Genomic DNA, 18221 nt, shown 5'->3' on the forward strand with positions numbered 1-18221 from the left:
AGTTTATATAACCACATTGTATGTATATGTGATGCTGAGGCTGACCATCCTCGTAGCATTATGCATATATTTCCATTTTAACCCAAAACAGGGAGATCCTGGATTCTGTGAAGCAAAATATTGCTAATATATGAAGTTTTCAGGTATGAAGATGTTATTTCTGAGTTATTCATGTAATTTTGCTATTCTTCCCGGGTCTGATCTTTGGGTTACTCACCTATATTTTTCAGGCTATAGTTAAAAATATTTAATTTATTCTTTGACAACCAGTAAAGCAGAATTAAGATGGTCCTCCACCTGAAAGGTGGGTTATTACAATGTTTGAAAATCCTGCAACCTATAGTGGCTATGACATGTGACATGTAAATATGACTTACATAAAGGTGACTTGCCATGTAAAAAGAATGTATTAGCTTTCATATCCAAGTAATGTTATTGGCTAAAACCAACCAGGAAGTGACAAAATGGTTTTACTAACGTTAGTAACGACATTCTGCAGATGAAAGCGAGTAATAGTTGTGAGTAAGAGATGTGCACAACCATGTCATCCAATCTAACCTGTCTCCTCAAGATGAGTTTTTGGCTTGTCAAAGGAAATTTGCTCCAATATTTCATCATCAGTTTACTGATGAACAAGTGCATTATCACAGCTGTGGTATATCACATATTCAACCCTGAAATCAAGGGGGTTCAGCATTTATAATTTCTTTGATAAGCAGGCATCAACACAGTGGACACACATTTGTTAACCTGCAGTACACATGCAGTGGGCATTGACATGGCCTCATGTTTAGAATTTTTCACACTCTACCCGCCATTTTACACTTTAAGGACATATTTGCATGTTTGAGTGTTGCCTGTGCATGTTGGTCTTATCGCAAAGTGCATGTTGAGTGCACAGAATCTCAAAAAAATAAAAATATTTATTGGAGGACTTTTAATGCTTTGCCTCTGTTCATAGTGCCAGGTTTTTCATGCATTTCATGAATTCTATTTTCTTTCTTTCACCATTTTGTTTGTATTTGAATTTTTCAAAGATTAGCACAAAGAAGAGAAATCAGCTTTATTTATAAAAGCTGATGTTTATGTTTTTGCAGCCAACTCTACCTGCTGTTTCCAGAATGAAGACCTGTGTTTGAGTGAATTTTAACAATGGTTTTAGGTAATATTAGCCAGTTCACTGACTACATGGAGATGTTTGTTATAAAAAATACAAGATTAAAGCGTAGAATATCTCAAGATACATCACAGGGCACAGAGAGACAGTGGTAGGGGGAGATGTGCCACTGCCAAAATACAGACGCTGCCTGAATAAATAAAACCACCAGTGATGAACAGATGAAAAAATAAAGACAGAGGAGCTATTACCCCAGACTCCACCACAGAGACAAAGACAAAAATGCTTGTGAGGTGACATGAGAGAAGATGTGAGAGCCAGAAGAGAGACCTTCACATTTTCCCCACATCACTCCATCATTGACAAATATCAAGAGAAACCAGTGTACACAGACCTGTTAGGGACTGGAAAGAGAAATTAATGCCTGAGTTTATTTTCTGACAAATATGACCCAGTAATACTGCAGATCATATTTAGAAAAAGCAGAAAGGAGAATGATTGAGAAGACACAGAGTGTGAGTTGTTAGAGGGGGTGGTGGTTAATGGGTTGGTGTTGAGGATGGAGGAAATGTTTCTGTGAGAAAGCCCATAGTGAGAGACACAAGGCAACAGATGGATGGAAGAGGCCCAGGGAGGTGATACTTCAGAGAGGGGAGACAATGGGGAGTGAAGTCCTACATCTGCTGAATAACCACCAAAGTTATCCCTGAGAATATGCATTTGTGTGTATGAGCCTAATAAGCCTGGTAATTTAGTATGCATGCAGCCTAAGAAATTATTATTTTGATGCAATAGTTTACCAGCAACAGTAAATTTTATTATTTAGTGTCAGGTGAGTATTTGTCATCATGCACTCTATGCAGGAAGAAGAGGGAGATAGATGATGCAAAAAGCCAGGCAGAAAATAAAGATTAAACATTTGATGTATGTCTTGAGAACAAGAGTAGCCTTAATGATAAAACACAGCAAATGAATAAGTCTGCCAGTGGACAGGGTGGGCCTGTCAGCATAAGTGTAAAAGGTGATGACTGAGAGCTTTACACTTTTAAACCTTCATGCTTCGTGATGCACAGTGTCCAATATACAAGAGGAGGCTTGTGAATATAAAACATGGTCATAATTAAGAGCTGGCATGTAAGTGGCACAGCCCAGTCTGTTTCAAAACACAAGAAATAAAAAAAGGAAAATGTTATTTGCTCCTGAATCAGAAACCACAATTCCAGTAATTTGTTGGCAGCATGCAGAAAGTGACTTTGTAATATGTTTGACGGTTTGCAGTATCAGTCAATGGAGTTGTGTTTTTTAATCTATAAAAGTAAATTGCCTTTATTTATTTATTTATTGCAAAGCAACCTCAAGAACAACACAATGAATCCAAAAAAATCTGACTTTACAGGATAAAGGTGGGCAAAAGTAAATATTGTGCAAACATTTACATGTGAGTTCATGTTAGTGTATAGAGACACCACAACACTGCACCATTGCTAAAGCTGCCTTTCCTTGCTTCAGTAATGAGCGATCCAGCTGAATATTTCTGCACTTAGTACAGCTGGAACAAAATCAAGCAAGAGAAGTATTTTTCTATGAAAAAGCAGTGTGAAAACTGAGTGCGGAGTCCTGTCAGCTGAATGATTTGAATGAACTGAATGAATTAATGAATTAATGAATTACTTACTGACATTAGATGAATCTTTCAGTTGATGTTATAGCACTTATAGCTATGTCCCTATGTGAGTCAATAGCAAAGGTTAAGTGCTATAATCCTGTTAAGCCACTTGAAAAGCTTTTAAAATATTTTAATACAATAGGATAACAAATAGGAACCGTACTTTATTTAAAAACATGCAGTTTGGAATATAAGAAGCATTTTGTAATACATTTCTATTACCTGATGAGGCAAAAAGGAGTCATATATGACAGATGTGTATGCACATAGTCAATAGCGTAAGTGTCTTGATCCATGTTTGCATGTATTATCTGTTTAGATATGATAAGTGCTTCAATCAGTGTGGCAGGGAATAGAACAGCTTTTGATATAAACATGTATTTGTGTGTCTGTCTGTGTGTGTGTATGTGTTGTGTGTGTGTGTGTGTGTGTGTGTGTGTGTGTGTGTGTGTGTGTGTGTGTGTGTGTGTGTGTGTGTGTGTGTGTGTGTGTGTGCGCAATCAAGTGGAACAGCTGCTGTGAGTTTTGTGCGTCACTTATGTTGCCATGGTGATGGCAAAAGCAGTATTCCATTTGAGTAAGGCTTTTAAGTGCACCTAAACTTTGTCTTGAACCTCTTCATTTTACAAATGAAGCGTAACTTCAATTAATACATTGAAAAATGTTGAGACTGTTACGATTAAAGATAATTAAAGAAAAATGCTACCATCTGCTGTTTTGGAGAAACCTACGTTTTGTTTATGTGGAAGTCTGTTGGCTAGTTGGTTGGTATACCTTAGATTGAAAAGCTTCTAGGTAAAAAAAAAAAAAAAAGTGAGTCACATTGTGAGAAAAATATCTTGTGCTTCAATGATATAAACACAATACATACATCAAACTTACACTGATTAACTCATCATGTGTTTTATAGGTATTGATAAGCAATACCCAACATAAAACAACTGTGTAAAGCCTGTCATTCCTTCAATAATAGCCACATGAAATCTAATTAACTGCAACAGGCTGAAAAATGTGGTGGTGCTATAAGAAAGAAGAGTGCTTATTTTCCATCTATAGCTGACTCATTGTACCTGCTTGAGTTCAGGCTATGTGAACTTTCAATAGCTAATATAGCTAATATTTGTCATCATACAGGTTGGATAAGCTTTTAGGGTCATAATAAAAATTATTTAATGTCATTACAGATAATAAAAGGGTTTGGGATCTGTAATCTTGTATGGTTTGGTAAACTATTAATCAGTATGCTTAAATCATTAGATTAGACTGAGAACAATGTAAAATAAATAATTTAATTGTGAGATTTAAACAGATTTTTTTTTCAGATTTTTGCAGATTTTGACCTTGTCATAATCAATAGCTTTTTTTTTGTTTATTTTTTGTTAATTTGTTTTATGGGTTTTTATTTTTTATTTTATTTTTTAATTTTTTTGCATGATGTCAATTTCTGAAGATTAATAGAATTTGAGTTTGTGGAAAAAATTAACCAAATGTTTCTTTTAAAAATATATATAAAACCAATTATTTTTACTATTATTATTTATCCTGATTGGGAAATTTGACTTTGAATTTGACTTATTTATAGATTTATTAGGGAACAGTGCTCTGCCATATCTTAATTGTCTGGGTGAAGTTGGGGAGGGGGAATTAAGAGCCTCGGTTGTTTCCACCTCTTTTGGCACTCTGGTGACTCTAACTCAAACTCCATTTCTGTCCCTAATACAATATATGTATAAATGTACTTTTGCTGTTCCATATTCATACACCATTTTTGTTAGAGATCGCTTTAATAACATTTCAAATCATGGAGGCTTAATTGTCATCAGCACCCTGACTTTCGATTCAGAAACATCATGAAGTCAAAGCTCATTAAAAGAATGATGACAAAATAATGCACATCCATGCTTGCACACACACACACACACGCATGCATGCATGCAAAATGGAAAAAATAAACCCACTGCAACAGTAAACATCCAACTGGTATGACATCATAAATGTCAGCCAAAGTAAGGGTCCAATGATGTCATTGCACTTACTTATATTGACTGATAACAGCACTTTGTTTTTCTTACGTATACATTATAAAGATAAACACAAGGGACAAAAAAATAACACTTAGCTGAATAGCTAGGAATAGACTGACTACAAAGATACAGTTTTAGGTCTAACAGTTTGTAATTTCAAGATCTAATACTGGGAAAAGTCATCTCAGGGTGGATGTCCTTTGAGACATTTCTGTACACTAGGGCCAGTGGTCAAACATTAAAAGCCTACACTTTGATAGGGTGGGGTTTGCACAAAAGCACTTCTTCTTTATTGAAACACAGAATGATGGAGACCCTTTTTGAGACTTTTGCTTTGGGGTTGAATTATGCAACTTAATGGATTCATCTCCACTGAGATGGGATGTGAGGGACACAGTAAAATGTCTGGGAATGTGGAGACTTATGGGGGGATGAAGGGATATGAAAATGGGAACAAAAGAGAAGAAGGGGAGATGGAATATCTCAGAGGTGAAGATATAGCCACAGGCTCTAAGGCTGTAAATCCACCCCTCCTGGGGAGATGTGGGATTTTTCTTCTTTTATTTTTTTACTGTCTCTTCCACTCCCCCCATCACACACATATGAACACAAGCACTAACATAAATGCAGAAAAACACTCCAGCAGACTTCCTGCTGTACCAGCAATAAGATCTAGTCATTTATATAGAACAGCCTGAAGTAAAAGAACAGAGGGAATTATGCTCACACAATAACGACAAGGGAAGATGTGACTCTTTAAAATCAATTGCTCAGCCAAATTATCTTTAAACTATTTCCTTTCTGTTTTGAAATCATTCAGCTCTCACTTCATCAAGCTGTTTGTGACAAAGAGTGAAAATTAACTGAGATGTGCAAAAGCAGGTAAAGTTGATAATGTTTCCACCAACTTGCCTAAACTTGTTCATGTCCTTTTAAAGCAGTAATAAGAATTAATTTTACAACTCTGCATGTATTAATTAATTTACATTTCTAGACAATATAATTTACAAGTTAAAGCCTACAGACTTTTTGGTTCTTTTTTTGGAAATTGATGGATTCATCCCCACTGAGATAGATGGGATGTGAGGGGCACAGTGATATGTGAAATCAGAGCTGAATGTGTATCTTTATGCATCATTATCTTTTGTCTAAAACAAAAAACATCTTGAGGAATCCTGACAGCCAAACATATGCTAAATTTATACACGTGTGAGTATTGATTCATGTATGAGGGGCCGTTGAGACATTATTCAGAACTACCCTCCCACAGAAACATGTGAAATTGAAGTCATTCACACATATTAAAACCTCTCGTATATCATATTGAAATCATTCACACATTATAGTGAAACCTCTCGTACAGTATACTGAAACTACCTCATAGTATACTGAAATGCTTGCATACATAATAACAGGGCTTTTCAATAATCCTTGGAGTGAGATTTGATTAAACTAACCAAAATTTTGTCGCACACACAGTAGAATAACATAAGACTCATTTTGACTCATTTTGTGCAGGTTTAATTATAAAATATAGTACTAAAGGAGTAACAAAATGTAAAATAAAAGGTATACAAGTAGGTCTTCAACAGAAACTTCAAAATAAAACAGGAAACAACTCAACTACACAAAAGAAGAGACAAAAAGATTTTCACAATAATAATAATTTCTCAAGATCTATGTGTGTTGTGGTTCATGATGTTAATCTTTGCTAATACTGACGTTACAATGTTAAAGTGGAACTGAAAGGTTCAGCATATAATTGTTATGCAATAGCCATTTGCTAGAATACACCAACAAACACACAAATCATGTTTTGCGTTGTACCTCCTGTCTTACTGTTAACTTATTCTATTCTGTATGTTTTGAGACGCAGGCTGGACAGCTTTCTGATTCATCCATCCATTTTCTATACCGCTTAGTCCAGTTCAGGGTTGTGGGGAAGCTGGAGCTTACCCCAGCAACTAGCAGGTGAGAGGCAGGTACACCTGGACAGGTCACCAGTCCATCACAGGGTTACTTTCTGATTCATGTCACTCCTTTATTTTTAATGCACTGACTTAATTAATTCAGTAATAATTATAGAACAGCCATTTCCCCCTTTTTTCCAGGTTAGATATTTTATAAGGCATTAAATCAGATTTAAAAGCACCAACAGTAGGAAATATAATAACTAGACTCTGACTTATTGATTAGTCATTGTGGCCTTAAAGTTTGATGTTGTTAATTTAAAAAATGATGGTAGATCAATTGTTATCAACATTACATACTTCGGGGTCTGGTGCATTCAGTTAATCAGATAACACGATGACAATCCCGAAATTCAAGGAATCCATTGATACCAAATATGTCATGATTGATCAGTAGGAAAGGACTAAAATATCGATACAAAGTGGTACTGTTTTAAACGCGAGGCGGAAACAGCCTGGATTAATTTGTGATAGTAATCAATCTGTGTTGTCCCCAAATGAATCCTAACATGTTGCCTAGACAACTGCTGCAGTTATCAGCTCAAATTCTGTTTTAGTTCAGATGCTGCTCATCTCTTTTCTTTAAGAAATTAATAAGAAGCAGCCCCCCACTTAATTTTTTTATCCTATGTTTTTGTTTTTTCTCTCCCTTTTCTGGTATCCAGTTATCACTTTCTTTGGCAAATATGTGACTTTCTCCTCTGGCTGCACTCTGTATGTAACTCAGTTGAACTGACCTTGCTGGTGTGGACTGAACCATTTGGCACAATTTTAGAGGGGTGATAGGGCCTCTAAGAACATCCATCATTTATAATGCAAAATTATGTCTGTCTGCACCTTCGTTCAGGCATACTGATTTTTATTATTATAATTGGACATTTTAAAAAAAATCTATCCGAAATTCATCAGAATTTGACAATGACAATGAGATGTTGCGGTAAAAACAGTTCAGCATGTGTCAATATTTTATCCCTTTCCCAGTCAGACAGTTCCCAGTAGTGATGGGATGTTCAGCTATTTTCGTAGAGTCGGCTCTTTTGGCTCGGCTCCCAAAGAAGAACTGGCTCTTTTGGCTCCCAAACGGCTCTTAATTTAGCTTTTTTTTTTTAGCCCCATAATTTACTTTAACTTCTCAAAAATTAATGAATTGTAATTTGAAAACCCTTTTGTGTCCAGCATTTTTACAAGAAACCTTATCTTTGCCTCCTTTTGTGCATTTATGCTGATACAAAACAACTTACTTTTGTTTAATATTCAATAAAAATCTTATATTGCAGAAATGCTAAAGAAAAAAAAAAAGAAAAAAAACAGCAAATAAATCCACAAAACAGAACCAGAACCAAACTCAAGAAAGCAACATTAATGTCCTCAGTGCAGGTTGGCATTCAGAAAAATAAGATGCCTCATCTTGGATGGGCTGATCCTGTTTCTCCTCTCTGTGAATAGGGTTTGATGACATGACAATATACTCAGATGTGATTAGCTGCCTGTCCATGCAGGCCAATCCAAACAAAGCAGTGCCATGGGCTGAGCTGGGGCTGAGCACTGAGAGCTCTGATGTGTATGCTAAACTGACAGAACACCGGCTCTCACTGGCTGGGAACCGACTCTTCTGATTCACTACAAAGCATCAGCTGTTCAATTTAAAACATGACTCAGTAACATTTACTGGAGAATAAATTTTAACGTAATTTTTTAAAACATATTTGTTTCCAACAATCACTTATAATAATGTCTTGAGTGAGTAAAGTCTGACAATATGACTTTGATTATGCTGAACTTTTAAAGCAAACCTCTAAATTAATGTGAGATCCAAATGACGTCACCTGACTGCATTTACCACAATAATCTGATATTTAATGTTTAAACTTCAACACAAAAAACGTAAACCAGCAGCAGGCAGACATAAATCACTTCCCCAAAAACCAGTGACAGTGCTCCACATATCCACATATTCAACCAGCTCCACATTTTATCCCTCTGATAGTACCTGCTGCGACGCTGCGCCTTTCTCACATGGCAGGCAGAAGAATAAGTAGTTCCTACTTATCCTGAAAGTTTAGTTATATAAATGTAGGTATAGGAGAAATAGATATTTCACTTTTGATTCACACATCACTACTATTTATTCTTCTCAGATACTTACTTAGATCATATCGTAGGTCCGTTCCCACTTATTTATTTGTTCGTTTCACCAGGACACTGGCCCAAGAGTAATGTGGCCCACTAGGAATCCTCCCGAACCTGCCAACTAGCCAGCATGGCTCTTGAGGTGTATTTCAGCGTGAGAAATTGGAGGTTTAGCATGAGTGTGTGAGGCCACTCTAATGTGTGAGTCTCACGGCCTGTGCGTGAAGAGTTTGCAGCCCTGTCATACTAATACATTCACACACTATAGTGAAATTTCTGAACAGTTCACTAGTATGTATGAAAGGAATTTTACTAGTGTGTGAGAGACAAATTTCACTTGAAAACAAAGTCATTTCAGTTGAAACGGAAGTCATATAAGCTGTGTTCTAATTCAGGGTCTGCACACTTCGAAGTGTGAATTTGTCAGCTACTGTACGTACATCATCGTGGTGCGCCAAGTACTATCCCAATTCAAAGGAGCCTCTGAATCCACCCTACAAATCCGCACTTCATTTGGCCTCAAATGAAGGCTGATGGTGATGCATCCTTTGTGGCCTCTTTTCTCCCAGAATTCATTGCGCACAAGACAGTGGCGAATGAGCAACCAAACTCAGAAGAGTACATTTTTTTTAAAACTACACTTTAGTAGAAACGTAACAAATAGTGGCATGAAAATTCTGTAATATTTGATATTCATGGATTTTTAAGGGGTTAATGAAGTGTTTACCGGCTGGAAAACAACAGAGCCTCAGACCGTTTTTTTTTTAAATTTTTTATTACTCGGTCGGTGTTAACGTTCACTGAAGTGTCCTTTGAGTAATTTCAGAGGTTTAAGTGATTCAACGTCCTATGTTGTTGCTATGGGAAATTCTTCTTGGCTAGGTAGGCTGTCCCATTTCACAAACGTTAAGTAGACTTCATAGTGTGTAGACTACCGAGGACACTCTGTAGCCTACTTAGTCACACTCTGAAGTGTACAGACCCAGAATTGGGACACAGCTGTAGTAGAAAATACAGGAGCACATTTTCAAAACAAACTGAAAAGGAAGAAGTTGGACAACACTGTGACAAATGTTTACGAAGACTTATGCTGTACTAATATCTACTCAGCCACCTGGAAGCAACCTCAGTGAAGCAGCTGGAATCTTCAATATCATGCTGGCCTCAGCAGACTATTAAGGGTTAACCCGACATCAGCTGGACAACTGACAGCAGTAAGTCTGAATTTCAAATTTCAAATTTATCTGCATACTCATTATTCACAATAAAACTGAATACTAGATCTGTCTAATGAATGAAATCAAAACTTAATTACATAAATTACTAACAAAATCATCTACACGAATCCCAGGCTGCTGGATGTGGTGTCTTCGTTTTCTCTGGACTCCCCATTGCTGCATGTGCATTTTCTGGTCGTTTGTGTGTGTGGCTGTGCACAATGCCTTACCCAAGTCTGCCATTACGTTTTAAGGCCCATTTATGCTTGATGTAAAAAACAGATACACAGACGGACGGCCTCCTGCATCAGTTACATGCATAATTTGGTCCGTTTTCAGGGAGCTTAGCTATCCATTGCTTGATGCAGAAGGTGGAGCAATACGACCGGAAATCGCAGGGGCAGCGCTAAGCAGAATAGCTGACATGTGACCAGTGAAAGAAACAAACCAGAGATGAAGAAGACAATCAGGAAGCAGAAGAATGAAGATGAGCAGGCAACTATAAAAATTATGCAAGCTTTTGAAGAAAGACTATGACATAAACGATATATGCGAATGTTTAGGACATGTTGGGCAGTTTGAAAAAAGTTTATAGCAGTTCATTATATCTGCCAAATGTGTATGAAATTGACGCAGGCTCGTGGGAGTGAACTCTGAACTTAGCACTGCCCACTAGTAGAAAAATTGACTCAGCAACCATGGCAACACAAAAGCTGCATGGAAGTACGAGACAGCGAAGTATGACACGGTTTGAAGCAGACGTCCCTACTTATGTATGTATTTACTCTTCATCAGTCAGTTATCATCAGTTAGACTATGTGGTTGTTTCTCCCCCCTTTGCCCCCAGTTAGATGAAGACAGCATCAGTGTTCTAGATTATAGTATCACTTTACATGCATCTTCAGCAATAACTATTAACTGAATTTGTGTAATTTGGGGACAACTTCTGGCTCAAACATATGATGCTGCTTAATTATTAACTTGCACCCGGTCACAACACAGCACGACTTAAACATTGAATGTATTCTCCAGTTTCAGCAGTATCACTCTGCCTTCTCTCCACTGTAGCAGAAGCACAATATAGTCCCAAAAATGTGAAACTTATGTTAACCCAAAACAAAAATGAATCTTATCTTAGAATAGTAATGCTCTGTCAGTAATGTTGTATCCTCTGTAATGGTGTTTTAACGATGGAAAGAGTAGTTAGATTACCCGTTACTGAAAAAAGTAACACTCTTAATAACACTTTATTTTAACGCAGTAGCTCCCGTCACTGCTGATTTTACATTGGACAGAAAGTCAAGACTTAACCTGCAAATTCTCCAAAGAATTGCAAATCAAAGCACATCAGTTTTGTGTTGTTAATATTAAATAGAAATACAGAGAAGTTGAAATGATTTCTTTTGCACATTCGACAGGAGTAAAGTTAACAAAGGGAAGTGTAAAAAAGGGATGAATGATCAGAATATTTATTTATTAAGCTAAACTAACATGAAATCAAAACACAGAAGACAGTGGGTGGGAATAGATGGAGTTGGAGAGGAGAGTGTTTCAGATTAAGACTGGTATTAATTCTGACCCATAATCTCTCTGCCTCTATAATTGAGGTCGCACACCAGGGCTGGCTTTTTGCTTTACTAAGCTCTGCAGAGGGAGCAAACACATATGGAATTGAACTGGGTGGGTGGGGGACATGAGGTAGACTTTGTGTTTGAAGCCATCCAGGGACACACTTACTTCTGTAAGCCCAACACACATATACAAGGAAATTACCACATGGCTAAGTTGCAGTTTGGCCAAATTGAACTTTTCTTGAGACCAACTTATATTGAAAAAGTAACAGCCAATGTGTCAGCTGTATTTCAGGATCAAAGGACTCATAAAACAGATGGCTGCTGAAAGCATTTTCTATTTTTAAAATACTGCCAATGACTCAGCTAGCACTGATCCACATTAACAAAAACGAACATCAGGAGGGAATCAGTGCTGATGTTAATTTGAACAAAAAAAGCTCATGGCTGGTTGAGCCCTCCCACACTTTGAATGTAGTGAGGAGATATGTTTTACATGTCTAACACCAGGCTTTGGTTTTGTTCACTCTTAAAAAAGGAAACGCACCTGCAAAATAGTTTCATTATCATAATATATATAAATGTTTCTATTTCCTTCCATTGTTTTGTTCCAACTCGCTCTCTCCTTCAAATTTCACGTAATTCAGCCTGGTTCCAGATAGCAGTGACTTCTTGTTAACCAACTGTAGTTGTACTTGGGTAAGAGTGGCTGCATGTAGTCACATGTCCACCAGACATGGCCCAAATTTACATTTCAAATGGGCCTTTAAGATACACCTGGTTCCAACAACATTTACCATACCCCCCATTAGGCCAAGCTTATACCTTCAAGGCCACATCTAACCCACACTTGCCAGAGGTAACCGAACTATAAGTGATGAAAGTAGCCCAGATTAGGCCCTAATGTGACCACTATCAACTGAACTATTTGTCTAATCTTGCAAACTGACAATAACTGTTCTCACATTAATGGGGTATGGTAAAACTTTTTTTCCAGGACCTCTTGTTATCACAAATCAACACATATTTGAGCATGTCTGATTAATGTTGTAAAGTGGTGTATTTTTAATCAAGTGATCCAGTGTTCAAATAAACAAATTAGTTTTATTGAACATAACCAACCACCCAAAGATCAAGTAATGCCAGCAGTAAACTCACAATTTAAATATAAATGGAAAATAAGCAAGTGAAATGATCAATTTCAGTTTTATATTGCTCTCCAACTCTGTAACACATTTTGCGAACACATCTTAAAGAGGTCAAGTAAAAGGTATAAGAAGAGCATAGGATATTTAAACTGTCTTGATTTCTCATGAACATGCCAAACAGCTTATTGTGCTCATGTGTGGTGTCAAACCATCACTTTCTTCTTGCTGCCTTTGCTCTCAGGTTCTCAGCTTTAGAAACTTTATTCCCCTGTTCACTCCATTCTCCTGGATCTGTGTAAGATCAATACTGTAATAACTGGAGAGGACAGAGTCTCATCATAATCAATAAGGGCAATGTATGGCTATGCTGAGGTAGACAGAGAGAAATCATTCTGCCCAACAGAGGAGCTGAATGTTTCTGGCACCTCATTCATTACGCTATTGAATAATCCATTGACTTGTCACCACCACAGAAGAACAGACTATGGTCTGGTGCGAGCACCTCTGCAAGGCTGTCACACAAGAAGGAAATTAAAAATAAAGATCCTAATATTTCTTATAATAACATGGGAGATTCATGGGTTCAAAAGCACATCAGTCTGTCCATAAGAGGACGGTAAAATCAAAAACAAAGAAATTGAGGTCAAGTCAAATGGAAAATGTCTTTGGATTGGGAATGCTGCAGAAAGTATTTTGATGTAATAGTTGATGTTAGAAATGTAAATATAGAAGAAATATAACATTCATTCATTCATGTATTTGAACAATTTCTGTTAATCAGCATTAAGTGATGATTAGCTTGTGGGTTCAATACAGGGGGCAATAACTAACATGATTTAACCCCTTAAAATCCTTCAGTTTTTTTTTTTTTTTTTAAATCTATAAAACAGGTTTTTATGGCTAAAAGGCTCGTTGTGGACCAACTATTTTACTGGACTACTTTTACTGGACCCTTACTTTTGTAACTGGATTGTTTTTGTTGCAGTATCATCTGCTACTGGAGTACAGTATGGCTTTAAAGATCAACTGCACTGGCAACTGATCAGAAATATATGTTTGCTGAATCCTTCAATTGTACCCTGGAATGATATATATCATTCAAATCTCAAGAATCTTAGCTTTTCAATAGTGTATCACACGTGTAGGTACTTGGGAGGACGACTGAATAAAATTCTTATTTTCATAGTAATCAACTATGTTGGTTTTTTTTAGTTGTGGGTTACATCCCTACTTAAATTAAGATGCAAGAGGCTTATTTGAGTTTATGATTTCGAAATATAAACAGCTCATTTCTGCTACATATCTGCAAATATTTGAGGTAGTTCATCTTTCTAGTTTTCTTTTACAGTGACAGCCTGCAGTGTTTCAAAATCTATTTATTTATTGGCTTTCTTATATGACATTTTATTTGTATAGCGGTTGTTCATATAAAACTTAAACTTTGATTAAGCCAAAGCACCTTAGTGTTTGATCACATGCTACAAAAACACTGAAAACAGATTTTTGACTTTTAGGCACAAGTAAGACATTATTGATGATGTAATCAAAGTATCTCATGGACATTTTTTGCTTGATCCAGTCAGCATTATCCATGGTTGTATTGAATTGATCGCAGCAAGGCAGTTGAACGTTTGCACCATAAACACAGATGATGAGATGGGAGGAGAAACACTAAGAAATAAGATGCAAAGTCATCAACTCATATTCACATGTCTGACAGTCAGAATGAAACACTTCTTAAGTACTGCTCTTGCAGGGCCTGAAGGGCCTGTCAGTTGACTTTGGTGCGCTTTAAACTCAGGGCTAATAAGGATGTGCTGCTGGGAATTTGCGTGCATGACAGCCAAGCAGAAAGGGAGACTTTGATTAGCTACGGGGTCTGTGCAAAGGGAGTTACGGCGCAGGGACCAGTCAAACCTGAACTGAAAGGAAAAAGATTAAAATTCTGCAGGAGTTCAACAAGGTTTTAGGAAATAAAAGAATACAAGTTATATAGTTTCATGCTTCAGGTTCGTTTTAAGGTCAAATGTGCAAACTTTTTCTGGTCAAAAACTTGGCAGAGAAGCACTTGTAAACATGAGGGCAATAAAAAGTCACACTTCAAGTTGTCATTAGCAGTGCAGTCACATCGAACAGCATAGAAACCGTCAAGCTGTGGCAGCCAATCACTTTGTGTGAAATTGATTAAGGATGCCAAAGGGGATCAAAGTGGAGAGGAGAGAACAAGTGATTGGTGTTGTCAGGGTGACATGAGGTCTTTTTGTAATACTACCTGTTAGTAAGCTATGATTGTTCGGACCTTATAAAGGTGTACAAAAATAATGGATCATTTTCATCTTTTAAATCACTGTGAATAATATTGTTTGTCTTTGCTTTGTCTTATAGGTCCTTAATAATAATAATAACTATTATTATTATTATTATTATTATTATTAAGTAGCACTATAATAATAAAAAGCCACTATAATGGGTTCTAGAGGGTTCTGCAACTTTGAAGCACCACTTGAAAAAAAAAAGACAAAAAATCTTTTCAGACTCCTAAACCTTGAGATTAATATAAATAAATTCATAAAAAAGCTACACAGTACTGATCGCATGAAACTTTTCAACAATGAAAATAAATTTTACCACACAGCATTCCCTGAAATACTATATCATCCTATTAGTTTGTTAAAACTTTTTAAAATGTATTTTATGATGTCATTAAAAGATTGCTTTAGTCCCCTTTATTCTGTCATGAATGCAAATACCTATGTTACATGATTGCTGAAGTTGTGTTAGTTGTTGGTTTACCATGATGGTGCAGAAGCTAATTGTATTATTGTTTTAAAAGTTCCGCTTTATTATGGGAGTGTGTTATTTAACACACAAACAAAACAAAACAAGGTAAGTCTCTGTGAGTGTTTGCAGAAATCGGTCATCAATCATCAAGCAGATGTTTTCTGCCTCTTTTGCAATCCAGATGAACCTCCTCTCCAGCAGGTTCAACAAGGATGGCCTCAAGGGAGACTAGAATACAATTTACTCCAATCAGAGCAGAGAGCAGGGGAGTGTTTTTTGTCATGTCACACTCAGTCTCTGATCTTAGGGAGCAAAAAGGCCAGCGGGAGGATGTGTTGACACGGCCTGTCCAGCTGTTTATAGACTTACAGGGCAAAGTAAGTAAAGAGATAAAGGCCTTAAAATTCCTAAAAAAAAAAAAAAAAAAAAAAAAGAAGAAAAGAAAATTCTCATTACCAACAATGGATCCCATGTGAGTATATTTTAGTAAGAAAAAAAAAGAAAGCAAAGTTTGGCATTACAGTCGCATGATTACTTGGACCACTCAAGAATTTAATCTGCTTCAGGTCTGTGTGATTGTTTAAATTTAATTGACAGAGACAGATTTATATGCCGCTAAATCCTGATTGTAAAACTAAAAACAGGACTAAATAAACAAGCAAAACATACATTTTAAAGCCTCACTACTGAGCTTTGGCACTTTCACACTTTGGTGTCCCATAACGAAGGCTAATTCAGCATCCGTCTTGCATCCAGTCTCTTCTTTGAGCTCTCTGTGGCCAGTAAGTAAAAGTTGTTGCATGATTCCCTGGACTGGGAGGGGAAAGTTAGGAAATTAAGTATGTGTGTAATGAATTTCAATTTGCCATCAAAGCATGTCAGAAGTGTTACACCCGCACCAGGTTTTCCCATGGATTACTAATTGTCCACACCCTTTCCAGCCAGTCATCACCAGCATACTAATCATCCACACCTGTATCCAATCTACCCACCCAGCTACTCATATACCAGCACCACACCCACTCACATTGTTTCATCACACTTGGAGTCTTCCCATTCCCGGCTCCATGTTTCCAGATGTTCTGTCGACTCCACCATTTGTCTACCAGGTGTAAGATCATTCCACAATCCTCTGTTCAATAAAGCTTTATTAATCATTATCTGTGTCCGAGAGGTCCATCAATAACAAGAAGCAAAGGTTACAAGTTGACAAGTTGGTTAGAAAGGGAAAAAAAATACTACTGATTTGAAAGGTATTTACTATTTAGGTTGCATCTGAAAACTTCTGAAATAAAGCAGAAGTTGGTTTGTCATGCCAGAGGGCATCCAATAAAATCGTACATTTCAGCCTCTACGCAGCACGGATACTGCTAAATTTTCCAGACTTCAAATCTTTGTGATTGATTTAAAATTTTCAGACACTGAAAACATTACTAAATATCCAGAATCAGTAATTTGTCTTCCCTGAGTACTCAATAGCTACTCATTATTTTTCATGTTTTTCCTGATTTGTTTTTCATAAAGCACTTGTTTTTTTCCTTTTACAAAAACACGGAGTTACAAATAATTTTGTATTTAACTCTGACAGTGACTTAATTAAATATAACACAAAAAAGTTTTATTCCAATAGTATAATGTACCAATTATGCATTATTAGATGGCATGAGAAAGAAACAGAGAGAGAAAATTTGGGAGAGGTGGGGAGGATTTGAAATAAAGGTCATGTTTTATATTCTAATTGATGCTTTTCTTTTTCTTTTTTTCCTTCGACATTCCCACAATTATTGCCAATTGGCATTAGCCTACTGTAGATTCAATTAAAAAAATGCATTTAAGCTAGCATGGCTTAAGAGTTCCTGACAGAGCGACTGACAAGATGACAGTCTTGGGAAGACATGAAAAGGCAGAGTGAGATTCTCTTCGACAGCCTCATATTTGTTATTCCTCTAATGCATAATGATTCTGCAGCTGTTTACACCCTGAACTTAAATTGGTACAGCTCATCTAGATATGCAAAAAGGATCAAGAATGCAAATAAAGTAAAATGGGGACATGTTCCAAAAGCCGCTGTGCTCCCATGACTCCTTGTCACTGTTACAAATGCTGAAATTACATTACTCCTAAAAGCACAGCAAGCAATTTTCAGTTGTATAGCTCTGTTTTTTTCTTTTTTCTGCTTCCAGTAGTGTAAAAATGTCCTTTAAAATGGAAATATATTATATTTTACACCAATCAACATCAGTCTGCATGTTGTGAAAAGGCTCCCTCCTCACCCAGACACTGTTACCTTGAATTATGCTGTTTAAAAAAGAAAGTAAAAAAAAAAAAATAAAATAATGATTAGTGAAAAATAATAAACAAGTGTAAGGCAAGTTACAGCTGTGATTTAGCCCCACAAAAATTTGAAGAAGACATACAAATAATACAAGAGCAAGCAGGCTAGTACACGTCAGACATATGGCAGCATCTGAAGGCAAACCAAGATGACAGGATGAAGTGTGACAATGAAAGCACCAAAGAAAGATGTTGCAATAAAGCTCTGATACTACAGCGAAAGAGAACCATAGAAGAAGAAATGGGAGATGGATGAATGGAGG

This window comes from Melanotaenia boesemani, chromosome 15 (genome assembly GCF_017639745.1).
Source record: "Melanotaenia boesemani isolate fMelBoe1 chromosome 15, fMelBoe1.pri, whole genome shotgun sequence".
Lineage (NCBI taxonomy): Eukaryota > Metazoa > Chordata > Actinopteri > Atheriniformes > Melanotaeniidae > Melanotaenia > Melanotaenia boesemani.